This window comes from Nyctereutes procyonoides, unplaced genomic scaffold (assembly GCF_905146905.1).
Source record: "Nyctereutes procyonoides isolate TBG_1078 unplaced genomic scaffold, NYPRO_anot_genome, whole genome shotgun sequence".
NCBI lineage: Eukaryota > Metazoa > Chordata > Mammalia > Carnivora > Canidae > Nyctereutes > Nyctereutes procyonoides.
In genome coordinates, this window is record NW_026575136.1 from 26,055,158 (window position 1) to 26,072,242 (window position 17,085).

The 17,085-nt window shown below is 39.1% G+C and overlaps 1 protein-coding gene and 1 non-coding gene across 2 annotated transcripts in view; one reads left to right on the forward strand and one right to left on the reverse strand.

The window, feature by feature from the left end:
- Nucleotides 1–17,085, forward strand: part of LOC129495517 (PH domain leucine-rich repeat-containing protein phosphatase 1-like) — a 209,174-nt gene that overhangs the window by 59,931 nt on the left and 132,158 nt on the right. The window lies entirely within an intron of this gene.
- TRNAK-CUU (transfer RNA lysine (anticodon CUU)) lies at nt 12,349–12,421 on the reverse strand. Its single transcript has one exon. It is a non-coding gene; the product is annotated as a tRNA-Lys (tRNA).

Sequence of the window (17,085 nt, forward strand, 5' to 3'; positions counted from 1 at the left end):
GGCGCAGAGTTTCAGACTGGATAAAAAAACAGGACCCATCTATTTGCTGTCTACAAGAGACTCTTTTTAGACAGAAGGACACCTACAACCTGAAAATAAAAGGTTGGAGAACCATTTACCATTCAAATGGTTCTCAAAATATACCCTAAAAACTACAGAACACTTCTGAAAGAAATTGAGGAAGACACAAAGAGATGGAAAAATATTCCATGCTCATGGATTGGCAGAATTAATATTGTGAAAATGTCAATGTTACCCAGGGCAATTTACACGTATAATGCAATCCCTATCAAAATACCATGGACTTTCTTCAGAGACTTAGAACAAATTATTTTAAGATTTGTGTGGAATCAGAAAAGACCCCAAACAGCCAGGGGAATTTTAAAAAAAGAAAACCATATCTGGGGGCATCACAATGCCAGATTTCAGGTTGTACTACAAAGCTGTGTTCATCAAGACAGTGTGGTACTGGCACAAAAACAGACACATAGATCAATGGAACAGAACAGAGAACCCAGAAGTGGACCCTGAACTTTATGCTCAACTAATATACGATAAAGGAGGAAAGACGATCCACTGGAAGAAAGACAGTCTCTTCAATAAATGGTGCTGGGAAAATTGGACATCCACATGCAGAAGAATGAAACTGGACCACTCTTGCACCATACACAAAGATAAACTCAAAATAGATGAAAGATCTAAATGTGAGACAAGATTCCATCAAAATCCCAGAGGAGAACTCAGGCAACACCCTTTTTGAACTTGGCCACAGTAACCGGAGAAGGACAAACAGTGTATGTTCTCATTCATTTGGGGAATATGAATAATAGTGAAAGGGAATATAAGGGAAGGGAGAAGAAATGTGTGAGAAATATCAGAAAGGGAGACAGAACATAAAGACTTCTAACTCTGGGAAATGAACTAGGGGTGGTGGAGGGGGAGGAGGGTGGGGGGTGGGGGTGAATGGGTGATGGGCACTGAGGGGTACACTTGACGGGATGAGCACTGGGTGTTATTCTGTATGTTGGTAAATTGAACACCAATAAAAATTAATTTATTAAAAAATAAAAGAAAAAAAAATAAAAGTGACAGTGTTTAAGTGTATGATAAAGGTTTGTCTTTAGGATACTACTTTTGGCCTTATCACTGTTTAAAGGATCCCAATCTTGTTCTTCTTTGGAAATCATTTAAGAATTTTATAATTTGGCATAATGTGTCCTACTTCAGTGCGTAAGTTTTATTTAAAGTTCATATAATTCATCATTGACATTAGATACATAATAGTTTTCAGAAATACTGTAGAATACTGTATGTCCTATATTCTTTAGTTCACTAGTCCTCAAACTTTAGCATGAGCGTCAAAATTGGCTCTAGGATTTGTTAAATAGAGATTGCTGCCCTATCCCCGAATTACTGTCTCAGTAGGGCTGAGATGAAGACTGAGGACTTGGCGTTTCTGACAAGTTCCTGAGTCATGCTAATGCTGCTGGTGAGGACTCACACTTTGAAAACCTTTGCGGTAGCTTGTCAAGTTCTTCCTTTGCACTCACTGTGACATCTCCATGCGGAGGAATCCAGGTTCCTCCTTACTGTATAGTGAGGTATCTCAACAGCACCAGGCCCCTTACCTTTCTGTCTTCACCTGTGGTCCTTGATTCCCTGGTATTATCTGATATCACTTATCCTTTCCAGTCTCCTAGTGAGTGTGATATTGTAATAAATGATTAAATGGAGCTGGAACCCTTAACAATAGGACACTGCTATTGGTAACTTAACCTTTTGGAGTGTGCGTTTAAATGAGAAAACATGCATTTAGAGGTGATGGGCAATTTACTCTCCTCAATGTGACAACACTGTCTTTACAATCAAATACTTTGGCTCAGAAATTATTGGGCAGACCAGGTGGCTCAGCGGTTTGGCACTGCCTTTAGCCCAGGGTGTGATCCTGGAGTTCTGGGATGGAGTCCCACATCGGGCTTCCCTGCATGGAGCCTGCTTCTCCTCTCTGCCTGTGTCTCTCTGCCTCTTTCTCTCTGTGTGTCTCTCATGAATAAATAAATAAAATCTTAAAAAAAAAAAAGTATCTCTACCACTTATTGGCTATTTAAATTTGTGAAAATTATGTCACTTTTCTGAATCTTAGTTCTCTAATTTCTAAAATAGGGTTGATGATATCTGCCTTATAGGATTTTCATGAAGAGTTAATTAAATTAGATAAGGTGTATAAAATACTTCCCAGGTACTCAGTAATTTGGTGGTTTCATAAAAGGTTACATGTCAGTATAAATGATTGTAACTCCCATGTAGTTGGGAACAGTGTTTGTTACTTTTAGAGAACTGTTCCTGTCCTGTTTTCATGTGTGTTGCTCACCCAACCTGCTTGTGGGAGCCTAGCTGTGGGCAGTAGACATTTAGCTGTCTACTAATGTTTGCATAGATCCCACCTCTCTTGTTTGGAAATGCTGCGTCTTGCTCCTGTCTAACCTGGCTCTGTATCCCTGGTGTGTGGTGCCCATATCAGGCCCTTCCTGCTCTGTGGACCTGTTGCAGCCTGTTTCTCTGACTGTAATCCTCACTGTGTGCCAGGGTGATATTCTCCTCTTTCTGGCTGTATGTGAAATATAAACTAAACACCAGTGTATTTAGAGGTGTGTAGCTCCACCCCCTACCTGGGATAGGATGATTTTTTTTTTTTGTCATGAAAGTAACTGATCTTTAAATACATCTTTCAATATGTATATGATTTTAATTTGTCAGATTTAAGGGACAGCTTTGTGCATTTTAAGTGCCACTTTTCTTATGACATTAGACATTCCATGAGACATAGAGCCCAATGGAAAAAAATTTGATTTACTATATATATGTTCTCTTAAAAAGTACCTATATTCACCAGATTCTAGTTAGCTTAGAATGTATTGGGGAAATTCGCAACCGTGAATTCTGTTCATTGAAATGGAGATCCCCTAAGATGCTGTTTTAGCCCTCTAACAGTGTTTTGTGAGAAAGTGTCAGTTCGTCCCATCACAGATTATGCTTGGTGGCAATGGTGGTGGTTCAGTGACTCTTCATTGTTGTTTTACATTCTGTTTTTGGATGTGGCCTTGAATTCTCTGTTGTCCGAAGGCCTATTGTAATGATGTACTTTCAGCCATATTTATGATTTCATGCTTTTTAGCTACAGAAGAGATTTGTCTTCGTTACGTATTTACACAAACACTTTGCTTCCTATTTCCTTTTTCAGTGAACCAATATTCATCTGGCTCAGTTGGGTTGGGGGTGGGGGTTCAGCAAATATATGAGTCTGACGGAGCAGTTGTCTCCTAAGCATGATTTTTCTTGCATTTGTGAGCACCCAGCAAGCCTAGTGCAGTGGACTGAGTAGAACTCACGGAGAGAGAGCAGAAGCATCAGATGCAGACTACCATTTATGGAATTATGAAAAATAGATGTTAGGTGTATGGAACAAGATGTAGTAGTTTTGCTCGATTGAATTAGTATATTTGAATATTAGTAGGATAATTCAGGATTGGCACACAGTACTATCACCTAAAAAGATAGGATTTAGTATGAAGCATTGAATAATACATCATAGGTCTTTCCCTGCCTTTTATATATTCTTGCTTAAATCTGTTTTACTATAGTGCATGCATATATACAAATTTAATTTAATTTAAATGAATTCAGCTACATGCATTCCATCTTTTGTATAAACTATAAATGTGTATATGTCAAAGAATCTATAAATGAAGAAATTTATAAGAATTTCAATGTGATTTTTGTCTTCTTCACTAATTTTATTATCTATTCCCAAGTAAGATGCAGCTGAGAGTAGGAAAAGAAACAGGGATGAGGACTTTTAGTGTTATTGAAGGTGGTATAGCAAAGAGCAGTGTAGTAATTTTTGACAGATTAAGATCACTTATTTTTGGAGCAAAGTGCTGTTTGGTTTCTGTACTTCCAGTGGTCTGCTTTTTGGTATCTGTGCTGGAGTAAAATGAATTTATTTGCTTTTAAGATGTTTTGAACACTTAGGATGGTTTGGGTTCATTTCAGCTCTCATAAGCAAATAAGCTTTGGTGAAAGTTTATGAGAATCTCTTACATAGGCTGGGGACCAATGAAACGTCATTCTTGCCAGAAGTTGGGAATGGTCTGGAAATGGTACCCACCAATGTACTCCTGCTAAACTTGATGAATTAGAATATTTGTTTTCACAGTCCAAAATAAAATAAAGGTAAAGTGAGTCACCTATAGTTACTAGATTGAGGTACTACTTCCCACAAGCCTTTAGGTAAATGCCACATTGTAATGGTTACCATAACAAGAAGCTATTGTACTGCACTTAGGAAATGAATATCTTTTCTGATCCATGAATACCGCCATTATCAAGGGAACACTTGAAGCCTTGGAGAAAGCTTTTCTTTACCCTTTCTGCTTGACACATATTTTTATTCCCTTAGAGCAGCTACAGGTTTATGTTTTAGAATACCTAGTAACAGTAAATCGTCTTCCATACAGAGTAAAATGAGTGACTATAGATAGGCACACAGTGTCCATAATGGATAAGAAAAAGGGAATATTGATACTTGTCTTTTAGGAACCTCATACTTCTCAAATTAGGTTAGATCTGTTGTTCCAGAGGGGCCTGAGAATGAGTAGAATGTGGGCCACAGTAAGGAGGGGCCTCCTGCTGCCAGCCAGCAAGCCAGCCAGCCAGCCAGGGCCTCAGCAGCTGCTGCACCAGCAACTTCAGAGCCAGGCTCATGATCTTGAAGGATTTTAATCTTTAAAATGTGACACAATGGCAAGAATCTTGAGGTTATTTTCATTCTTTGACTACTCTTTCCTCATCTTAGATTCTGTATACAGTAGGAGACAGTGCAATGTCTCTACAGCAGTAGTTTTCTTCTGGGTAGTTTTGTCTCTTATGGGACATTTAGCAACATCTGGAAGCATTTTTTGGCTATTACACTAGGGAGATGGCTTCTGGGATCTATTATCAGACAGCTAAATATCCTACAATATTCAATATAAAGCCTATCAAGAAAGAATTACCTACCCCAAATGTCAGTAGTGCCATGGTTGAGAAACCTACTGCTGAGGAATCATCTCAGAGAGAAACAAAAGTTTCTAGTATTAATAATCCCATCCTGAAGGTTAGTTATAAGAAAGAAAGCAGGAGCAGAATTCTAATTTTTAGTATTCCCTGCCTTAGAATGAAGTGATAGAATTTGGTGTGCTGTAAGTCACAACACAGGTTTTGTGGCCTCTTCTACAAGTGCCCATCCTTAGAAGGGAGAGAAGCTTGTGGGTTCTCTTGGTTCTAGAGCAGATCCTTTCAATGAGTGGTGCAAGTTCAGACTACTAACACTACACATTTGTGTGCTGAAGAAATGAGGGAACTATCACCAAAAAAAACTCATTTAGTTTGCAAGTGGTATGTAGCCTGCTTCAGTCTGTGGTGCATCACTGGCTTTCCTGTCATCCCATTCGGTCTTAATTTGAGTTTTTCACAGTGAATTGGAAAAGAGCACAAGTCTACTCTCACTGACAAACCAACAGAAGATTATAGGGATCTTTTTTTTTTTTTCTTAAATTTTTGTAATTGTGGCTTCTTTTTTGACGTAGTTGCCATAAATCAAGAAATTGAGGCATGGTCTGCTCAGGGCAAAATGAGTCATGAAGTCAGAAAATATATAGATATTTGTGGAAAAAGATTAATATGACATAAGTGCTAGAGGAGGAGAGAATAATTTGAAAAGTAATTATTTATAACTCGAGGCAAATAAATCATAGTTCCAAAATTATGTTGTTAGAAAACATGGAAAACCAGATAATTGGTATGTTTTTCTGTTTTATTCTCAATTTTAAAGGACTCTAATTGATGTATTGTTTATATTGTTCATTAAATACAGTGTTTGGATGGTAGAGAGGGAGTAGAGAATGCATGTGATAGCAGCTCAAAGATGTGCAGTGCTTCTCCCCCAAAACAATTACAGCACAGTGCCTGCCAATGGTGATGTCAGTCAGTAGATAAAGAGCCATTTAAGACTTTATAACCATCATTAGAAGAACAGAGAGAATTTGTGCAAAATCTGAAGCAGTGTTAAGATTCCTACTGTGTTCCTGTTTTGTTGCCTTAAATGATATTGTTCTCAACATTTAATTACTTATATAATTTACAAATTATATTTAGTATCACCCAGGAAAAGAGAGTACTGTTTATAGGGGGGCGAAGCAGTTGCTCTGTTTGCTAGAACAGAAGCAGAAATGCAAAGCAATATTTTGGGACTGAGATAGAGGAAGATAACACTGGTTTCTAACTTAGTAATGTGGCTACTAGAGGTGGTGTTGGGCAGAACTGACCTACCTAAACTGTACATTTTAGTACTGTTTATAGATAAGTAACATTCTCTTGAGGAGAGGAGAGTGCCAGTAATATAGGCTTAAATGATATAAGTGAGGGGGCCAACTTCTTTACAGTCAGAAAGAGCCTCACTTAAAACTAATTTTCCAAAGACCCTCAGCTGCCCCTGTACTCTGCTGTTTTGCCAAGACTTGGCATGTCTTTCACCTGGATTGTTACCCTTCACGCTGGATTTGGAGCCTGAGTTAGAAGGAAGTATACTAACACTACAGAGATGAGGAAACCATGCCATCATTCGGCATGGTGGAAGCAGGCAGTGCATGGGGGAAGAGGGGTGAGCCATGAATCTGGAGAACTAGGTAAGTTAGTCTTTGACTTGAATATTATCTCAAGATTTTCAGTTCAAAGTTTAGTGCCTGACCCATAATAAATGCTTAATCAGTAACTATAATGATGTATAGGTAACTGTAGGTAAATACTTAGAGGAAGATTACTGTGTTCTCAGTATATCTTTTATCACTGTCTTTTCTCTTTCTGCTCCTGTTTCAGATTAGACCATCAATTTGAGAGGGACAGAGAAAGACTGAGGAATGAGAGAGGGAAGAGAGAAAGCAAACAAGTACCAGTGCAACAGAAAGAAAGCTTAAGTACATTGGGCTAGCCTTTGTATAGTTTATTGCACTTAACCTCTTGGAGAGAGAAAGAGATACCTGGAAGAGAGAGATACCTGGAAGCTTTAAAAGAGTTAGTGAAGAAAACAATTTGATGAAAAATGAGCAAAGAACTTGAATAGACATTTTCCCAAAGAAAATATACAAATAGCCAATAACACATGAAAAAAATGTTCAACATCACTAATCATTAAGGAAACACAAATCAAAACACAATGAGATATCACTTCACACTCATTAGGAAGGCTACTATAAAAAAGTGTTGACAAGGATATGGATAAATTGGAACCCATGTGTGATGTTGATGGGAATGTAAAATGGTACAGTTGCTATGGAAAACAATATGGCAGTTATTCAAAAAATTAAAAATAAAATTACCATATGATTGAGCAATTTCCACTTCTGAGTATATACCCAGAAGAAATGAAAGCAAGAACTCAGAGATATTTGTACACAGTCGCACAGTTGCCAGTTGTGTTGAACAGATAGTAACCTTTTTTTTTTTTGCCTTGATCCCTATGTATGGTTTGTGAAGTTTATTTAGTATGAAGCCTTGGACTAGTATCTAGTCAGTTAATTGAGAAAGTTGGTTAAAGCAGATCATACAATGTTTTTAAAGATTTATTTATTTATTTTGATGGGGGGAGAGGAAGAAGGAGAGTCCGAAGCAGACTCCACACTGAGTGCAGAGCCCAACACCGGGCTTGATTCCATGACCCTGAGATCTCAACCTGAGCCAAAACCAAGAGTCAGATACTTAAATGACTGCACCACCCAGGCGCCCCAGAGCATAAAGTATTTTGTGGTAATTTTTTTTTGTACTTTCCTCATGCTAGACTTTGTATGGAGGCAGGGGAGATGTAGGATACCTCTAAAGCATCATTCTGAAAAAGGACTCTGAGAAAAGCAAAGAACATTTCCTAGAGTAATATTCCCAGGCTGACAGGTAGTTCCAGGAATTAAATCAGGAACAAAACTGCTATTTTAGTTCTTGCCTCAGAACCAGGTAATTAGATTTTTATCAGGTCCTGCCTCCCCACTATTTACAGTTTCTTTAGAAACATATTTTAGTACTTTATTAATTGATTCACTTTATTGAGTTTCTCCAAAGCATTGAACTTAGTTTTCATAAAAATAACTTTTCTTTTTTATTCCTATTTTCCTGATATTATAAATGTTAATGTAATTAGAAATACAATTGTTACTACAGGTTTGATTTGAACCCACCACTCAGCAGGTAGGGGTAGAAAAGTTCTGTGATTCTGTGGGGACTTCATAGTGCCATGGGCTTCACTGATGTGTTCTGTTGAAGGAATCCAGACGTGTGGTTAATCTGCTGGGTGGGGTAAGAGGAGATTGGTTAAGAGCATTTTCTCTGTTCAGAGTGTTTCTTTAGTCGCCTGCCTTTCGAACAATATATCTAGTTGTATCAGACCTCAGTCGCACAACATTCATTCAGTACCCTCCTGTCATAAACATTTCGGGTCTCTTTTATGTTTATTTGATATTTTTGAATAACTTGCCCATGAAGAAGTTAGGCCACTAGCATTTTCTCTGTTTAGGGCTCCCGTCTTTGAGGAGCTTTTATGGTCCTTTGCTTTAAATTCCTTCCTTTGAATCTGTTGTTACCGAGAACCCTGGGTGGTATCTCTGGAAGATGGATCATCTTTCATTGTCCTGGTGCTGTGTACTTTGGCACACTTTTATTTTTCTTTATGAGCCGGATACTGGGAGTACAGGAAGCTAAGGTAGGAAGCAAGGACTGAAACAGTGGGAAGAGGGAGAGATGACTTCTGTCATGGAGGGCTAGCACTAGGCAAGACCCACAGTGGGTATGTGATCCTTCCGTAATCAACATGGTGAGCCTCACGTGAAATCAGTCCCTCCCCTTCTCACTTTATATTGGAATCGTGCCTTCTGGCAAAAGGTAAAAGCTTTCCCCTTTGTATGCTGTTTGTAACAGAGCATCATTTTATGTGGTTCAAGTGAGCTTAAGAGTAGATGGAGATGGAGAAGTAGGGCTTCTTTTTTGTTTTGTTTCTTAACCTAGGGCTGTTCTTGTTCAGTCTACTGTTGTGTGTCACCATAAATTGTAATTAAAGCTTGTTATATCTTATGTGTTTAAAAACACCAATCTTGAGTTTAAAATAACCATACCAAGCCGTTGATAAGGCACAGCTTCTGTTTTTGATCCTGGATGGATAAACCTAAAACAGACAGATTTATGTGAAAAAGATATTCTGGATTCCAGAGAAAAGATGATTTACTTAGGATGGCTTTTTTCTTTCTTCTTCTTTCTTCTTCCTTTCTTCTTCTTTTTCTTCTTCTTCTTCTTTTCTTCGGATACTGCTCTCAATTTTTGAAATATGGTTAATCCCAATTATCTTTATGGAATATAGGCAAGTAGAAACTTCCAGGATATCTGGGCCACTCACCCTCTTTTTCCTTTTGGTCTTTACTTTTGTAGTCATTAGTGATTATATGTATTCATGAAGTACAACTACTATGAATTTTGGACCTCAGAAAAATCACAATGCATTAAAGAATGATTTTGTTTGAGTATCTGAAATTTTATATGCTATTTTTTCCTTTTGTTTGCACATTTGAGTATATGCAGAAGCTTCTTATATCTTATATTCCCTTTTTTCTATTTGTATTTTTATGTTTCTGTATTGTGCAAAGGGAGCCAGTTCTTTCAGACCCTTCTAGCTGGGTGTTAGCAAATACGGAGGGGGTAAGAAGGCAGCTTTAACCAGCTATTGAGGTGGCTGGCTTTATTTCCCATCACTGGAGATGTTGATGCTGTGGCAGAGAAGCCCATAAAGCTAAATTAAACAAAGCCACATCAAGGCTTGTGTCACAGCAATAAACTAGACAGGGAGGGCTGCTCTGATACCATGTCAGATGAATACACGTGGGCACGTGGGAGAGGAAGAATCACTAAAAATACTTCAGGAGTCTGAACTATGCTGTGTAATTTCTTTCGTTAAGCCTTAGTTAATATATGTAAGATTGTTTGTTTTCACAGAAACAAAACAGGAACATTTCCACATTCTCTCTGCTGACCAGAGAGAATCATAGCTTGAAAAATGAGAGGGGTGTGTGTGTGTGTGTATGTCTATATAGCGATCAGATATTACATTTAGCTGTTTTGGAGTAAAAGCAGAACAGCGCCTTTGTTTTTGAAGAACAGACAAGTACACCTCAGATTTCATAAAATGCTGTATTTTTACCAGAATTTCTAGGCTGTTTTAGAAAGGTGTTATGCAGAGGTGAGATACGGAAGGAGCTCCTGCCGTGAAGGGTGAACGCCTCAGGAAAACCCCTCACTGGGAGGGGCCCACACCCTCCACTTTTCGTCAGGGTCCCCAGCCTAGCGTCAGGGCTTCTGCATCTCTGTTGTCTAGTCTTGGTACCATGGTCCTGCTGTCTGCCTTCGGTTCTTTTCATGCCTCCAATCCCTGATGCCCATTTGGAGCATAGCTTTCTTCTTCTGTGGCTGCGGAAATTCTGACTGATGAAGGTAAGTAGTTCCAGGCTGCACTTGAGGTTAATTATAATTATATCTAATGCATATGCACATACCTATTTATAAATACAAGAAAACTAAACATACAAACCTTCAATACTTTTCATAGCAACAACTTAAATTCTCTGGCTTTTTTTCTTAACACCCTCCATATGTCATTTACTGTGGTTGTAGTCCTATGTGTAAGTATACTTATCTCTCAGCTAATTTTTTTAGTAAATTCTGTGTGAGGCTAGTGATTTTTTTGAGCTATAAGATGATAAAACAGTAGCTAGGAATAACAGGAAACAGATTGCATAATACAGAGTCACCGCCTTCGTAGTTTTCCCAAAGAATTTGGAAAAGCAAGACTTTATAAATAAGAAGTTATATATAGGTACACCTCACCTGTTTGGTTATCAGGCAGTTTTATCAGTTGTAAACATAACCGTAAGCCAGGTAGCCTGCAGAAAAGGCCTCTCTGCTGCAGCCCAAATAGATACTGCAGAATTTTAGTAAATGCACTTGGCGTAATTTGGAAGTAGCAGTCATAAAGTGGGAGCCAGCCAGCTTGGGACCTCAGTAGTCCCTGAGGACATTTTTATGAATATCATTTATTATACTCTTACATATCCTTTAATAATGATGACTCAAGACCATCAAGAAAAAGTATTCACTGTTTATTTGACTTTTGACAAGGCAGGACAAGCTATGGTATATTCAAAAGCATTGAAATAAACTTACTGCCAAAAGAATAAAGTCTTAGACATCTGTAAAGCTCAGTAATCTAGAAGAGCACATGATCTCCCTCCAGGGTTAGGACAGCCAAGTTATTGTTACCAATTACCAGTATTTAGAATGTTCTAGAAATAGAAAAAGCCCCAGGCTTTAAGTGGGACAGGAGAAGATACCACAGTAACTCCTTGTGGTGGTGTGCATGCTTGGGGTGTGTGGTGGGGAGAAACTGGGGCCAGCAGAATTAGTTAGGTGGCTGTTGCCTTAGTCGAGGGACAAGTGGGAAGTTAGGGTCAAGAACTATCTCGTGGGTACGGATAGTTCTCTGTAGGTATGGATAACTGAGAGGAAGATCTGGCATGCAAGAAATACTGTGAAGCCTGTAGGGCAAAGTGACTAACTAGATAGGGAAAGCAAGAGGGAGAGGGGATTTAAAAGCAACTCCAGGTTTTGCAGCTCTTAAATCTGGGAGAATGTTGTTTGCTACTGCAGAAATGGGACAGGGAGCCGATTTTGCAGTGAGGGAGACTGGCTTTGTTTTCCTGGTCCCGGGTTGAGGAGCTGGCCAGATACCTGGTCGACCTTTGGACTGGAGAGCCTGGAGCTCTGAGAGCCTCTTTTTTAGCTGTTCCCAAGACAAGCGGAGATAGGCATGCTTTTATTATTGCCCTGGTAAGTGCTTAAAAATTATTGGTTGGTTTGTAGTTCTTTTGAGTTTTGTGGAATGATTGGATTTGCTTGAAAACAAACTTTGTTCAGATACATAGTTTTTTACTTTCAAGTAAAAAGTCAGCAATGAGACCTGCTCATGTACTTGTAGAGAGGGAACAGAAGCCAAGGCAGGCTTTCTACAAGCCTGACATTGCCTAAAGTCATGAGTTTTCTTTTGAAATGTTAAATAAAATCTCCATTCTACAATATGATGATTTTAATAAAATTTTTAAAATATGAAAGTATTAATAATTGCTTCCAGTTCAAAATGAAGAGTTTCCTGCCATGTTTCTCTTATGGTCTTGCTTGGCTCTTCTTTCAGAGTTTTTGTTGTTGTTATTTTTTAAGTAAGATCTGCACCCAGTGTAGGGCTCGAACTTACAACCCTGAGATCAAGAATCACATGCTCTACCAACTGAGCCAACCAGGTGTCCCTTTAGTTGGCTCTTCTTGATTCTACATAGATATGCTTTGTTCCTAACTGTGAGTTTTAAAGGGAAATGCAACTTCTTGCCAGCAATATGACAGTTCTTTTGGTATATCATCAAATGTTCTTGCTGTGTTATTTCCATAGTCTTCACAGAAATATTCTAAATTAGCAGAGCATTATGAAATTCTGTAAGGAAAACAAAGTAGGATAGCTCCTATCATTGGAACTTTTTTGTGGCTGTTTTTATAATAGGATAATAGGGAATGCCTGAAGGGACTAGTTAAGACTTTTTGTCTTTTTAGAGTATACCGCTTATTGTTGACTGATTAATAATTGCAGATACTGTCATTGAAGGGTTAGGAGTCCAAGTGGTTAAGTAGGTGACCTTGAGGGAAGTCAAGTCTTAAGTGACTTGGATCAATACCTTTTAAAAAAGTTACTGCCCTTCACGTTAATGAGCAGACTACTTTTTCTGGATTGAGACATTTTCTCTTTTTCTGAATAAAGAAATTATAAAAATATCTTTTTTTCCCCCACTCTGAATATAACCATCTCAGATTCCTATAGCCAGAGAGAAGATTTTATTGGGAACTTAGCACACGTTTTTCTAATCAGAGTGATTAAGCGAAACCTGTCTTTCCATGCTGCAACCTTACTTCAAATGAGTGCTACAGAAATAGGAAACTAAACCCAAGAGGCATTGACTTGGAGAGTTTCCCATCTTTCAAAGAGCTGGAGCCTGAAGGCAGTTTAGAAAAGAAGTATTTTCTCAGGCATAATTTATTGAATATTTAATGATGATTTTTCAGTGTCAGAGTAAAACTGTATTTGTTATATACCATTTGTGCTCCACAGATATTGATGTGAAACAGCTTACCTTACTGCTGTTGTCCTTTGAGTACAAATGGCTTTTCCTAATTTTTTCAAGTAACATCATCATTTTTCTTACTTGGGAAAATAAATTCTGATTTTGCTGTCCTTTTCTGACTGGCTGCATTTGTTCTCTTCTCATTTTCTTCTAACCTACTTCTTACCTTTCTATGAATGTATTCTAATGACTTCTCTAAATACTGGCTACCCAAACGTAATGCAGAGGAGCAACCCATTGATAGGTTAAGAACGTTTTCCTTTTATTATAAAGCTCTGAGTTTGAATTATATTTTGATAACTCAGCATCCCTAATTTTCTTTTTAAATTTCCCTTTTTTTCCTTACCTCTCTTTTCAAAGTGTGGGTTTTCCCCTATATTTGATGTTTTGTATCACACAAAGAAATGCTTTTGCAATTAAGAATAAAATTTACTTGTGGAATAGCACTGAGAGCATACTTGGGTTAGAAAATCTGTGTTTTATCCAGTGAATGTAGTGTGCAGGGGGATACTTGTCATGACCTGCCAGTCACCTAGTTATCTGCATAGAAAAATCAGTTCTGAAAAATTTTATTTAATAACATAGAGGGATTTGATGTACTAAGAAATAGGGCTTTCAGATACTTTGAAGGGACTTTAATGGCAATGAGTACATATAAGGAATTAGGTGCATTTGAAGATTTTTTCCTCTGTAATATGGATTACTAACATCTGCTTGCTGTATGGTGTTGATAACAAATCACCTTCATTCACTAAGTACTGTGGATGAAGAGATGAATGAGACAAGCCGTGGAGAGCATTCCCATGCAGATGTCTCTGCCTGAGCTTTGTAAGATGAGAAGGGAAGTTAACCTGGTAAAGAAGGTAAGGAAGAACAGATGTGTCTGTCTTCAAGCAGAGAGACATCAGTGACACATGCAAGCATAGAGATGTGTTTGGGGTACTGCACGTGGGTCTGGTGTGACTAGAGGGATGGAAAGTTAACCTGGAACTTGCAGAAAGATGTGCCTGCAAAGGTCAGCAGGGATAGAGTCCTGAAGAACTTCCTTAGCTCTGTTGTGGCTAGTTTAGGTGGGGCACTACTGTCCAGTGGTCAGGAGCATGGCTCTAGGTTGGATCCTGGCTTTTCCTCCTCCTAACCTGCTCTGTGACATGGGGACAACTCTCATAGTCTCTGGTGCCTCATCAGCAAATTGGAGCTAATAATTGTACTCACTTCATAGAAATGTTGTGATGATTAAATTAGGTCAATGCTTGTGAGTGTGTGCTCGATAAATGCTGGTTCCTGATGTTGTTAATGTAGTTATTGTTACTGTCCTCTAAAGACTGTGGGACAATCAAAGGAGGTGAGACAGGAGAGTAATTGATGGCATTAGCAGAGTAAAGGAATGAAGTAAACTGGATTAAATACGGACAGATGGCTGTTGTCATCTAGGAAAGACAAAATGAGGTCCTGAAGCAGTTGCAGAAGTAGAGGGAGGGAAGGATGGATTAGAGATTGAGAATGGAGATGTGGCTAGTGATAAATTTGATATGGAGAAATTAACCAGTGTGTCCAGATTAGCCGGTTTAGGGTTTGAGTAACAAATGGGGAAGCCAGAGAAAATAGATGAGGAGGAACAGGTTTTAGGATATGAGATGATGAGTTTAATTTGGATTTGAATTTCATGTGCTTGTAGGTCTTCCTAGTAGAGAAGTTCAGCAGCCAGTTTGGACTAGCTAGTTGGGGTGGGGGTGGGGGATTGGGCTGACCTTGTGATGTGGAAGTTAAGAATGATATCACGGAAGGGAATAGAAGTAAGGAACCTAGAAGTCAGAGCTGGAAATCACTCACATTTATAGAAACCCCTCATATTGAATGAACATGATAATAAGAGCATCTGTAAGAGGAATTCCATGAAGAAGATAGAGAAGAATCTGGAGAAGTAGAAAACTGGAGAGGAGGAATGTTATAGAAGTTGAGATGGGCTGGGGAGAGTGGTTCAGGAGTGAGCTTGTTGTGGACAGCTGGGGCCAGTACACAGGAGGTAGAGGGTGGAGTTAGTTTTAGTTGCCCTTTGGAGAAACTTGGCTCTGGAGAGGAGGAGAGACTCTTATTTATCAGTATGGTTCCTTGCTCCATGACCTCCCTGATCTGTGGCTGAAGCTCTCTAACGGTCCATCTCTCCACCGAAGCCTCTTGGGAGTTTCAGCTCCACTTGGTATTTTGGGACTAAGCCTGTCCTGGATCAAGCCAACATGACTACTGGGTCCCAGCCATGTCTTTTTACCTCTTTCTGGTAACTAAACTAAGCTCTAGTCTTGTTCTTAGATCTCTTTTTTTCTCCCCTTCACAGTCTCAACTAATTCCCTCCACGCCTGCCTTCTTCCTTCTTCTTTTCCCCTCCCCCCTTCCCCCCTCCGTCCCTCCCCTCCCCCCCCCCTCCCTCCCCTCCCTCCCCCCTTCCTCCCCTCCCTCCCCTTCCTCTCCTCTCCTCTCCTCTCCCTTCCTTCCCCTTGCCTCCCCCTTCCTCTGCCATGTTAAAGTGCTTTCTGTGGTTTCCCATCTAGTACTTCAATTTCTTGGACACTGAGGTCCACATTTTCCACTTAGTTCTTCGTAACTGTTATGAGTAAATCTTCAAAGCTGAATGTTTAATACCGACTGTTGATTCACTCTCACGTCAGCTTGCCTACCTGATGTAACCATCCTGTTCCAACTGCCAAATTCACCTGGTGATATGGAGCTTAATCTACCTATTGTCCAGCTTTGGCTGATCCTAATACTGACTGGTTCTATGTCTAGATGGTCTGCAATAGCTTGCTCCTCTCCCATAACCACAGTTATAATCTGGATTTACTGAACATGGAGCTGTATATATATTTTAACAGTAGTTAACAGTGATTGCATTCCCACCTTTAGTAACCAGTGTTCTCTATTTCAGCCTTTTCTAACTCTATACGTTTTGCATTAAAAATTTTTTTCCTGGGGCGCCTGGGTGGCTCAGTCAGTTAAGCATCCAACTCTCCACTAGGGTCATGATCTCAAAATCATAGGATCAAGCCCTCCGTCAGGCCCCATGCTGAATATGGAGCCTGCTTGGGATTCTCATTCACCCTCTCCCTCTGTCCCCTCTACTGCCCAACTCTGGCAGGCTCCTACTCTTTCTCTGAAAAAAATTTTTTTCCTAATCCATTTATTTTATCACCCTTCCATTTGTTGATGACAGATCAGGAAGAAAAAAAATTAAAGAGGACAGTCTTCAAGAAAGATGTGTGGTGCTAGAGTAGTAGATAATGAATAGAGTTGTAAGTGCTATGTATCAAGTACTAGGCCAGATACTACAGATATATCTATAGTATCTTATCTATGGTAATTTTACCTGTTTTACAGATAAATAAACTAAGGTTTGGCTTAGTAGCTTACTGAGGTTCACACAGGAAGAGATAAACCCAGAATTCAAACACAGCTCTAACTCCAAAGCCTATACTCTTACTATCACACCACATTGGTAGTTCCCTACTCTCCACCTGTTCTGGTTTGAACTAGTTGAATGTCTCTCAACAGGGGTCCGTTGGCCTCCTGTTGGGTCTTAGCTTCCATTGTGTCCAGTCCTACATCAAACTTAAGTTTTACAAGTTTGGTCTCCTGATATGGATGAGTGTCTCTGTTGCTGTCCACATGCATAATGACCTTTACCATAACTAATTAATTTGCTTTCCTGAAAGGTAGGTATTGTTAAAAGATTTTAAATCAGCATTTTTATCCTGGAAATAAGTGGCTCTCTGTAAGACTGATAAGTCTTTTCAAACTTTAG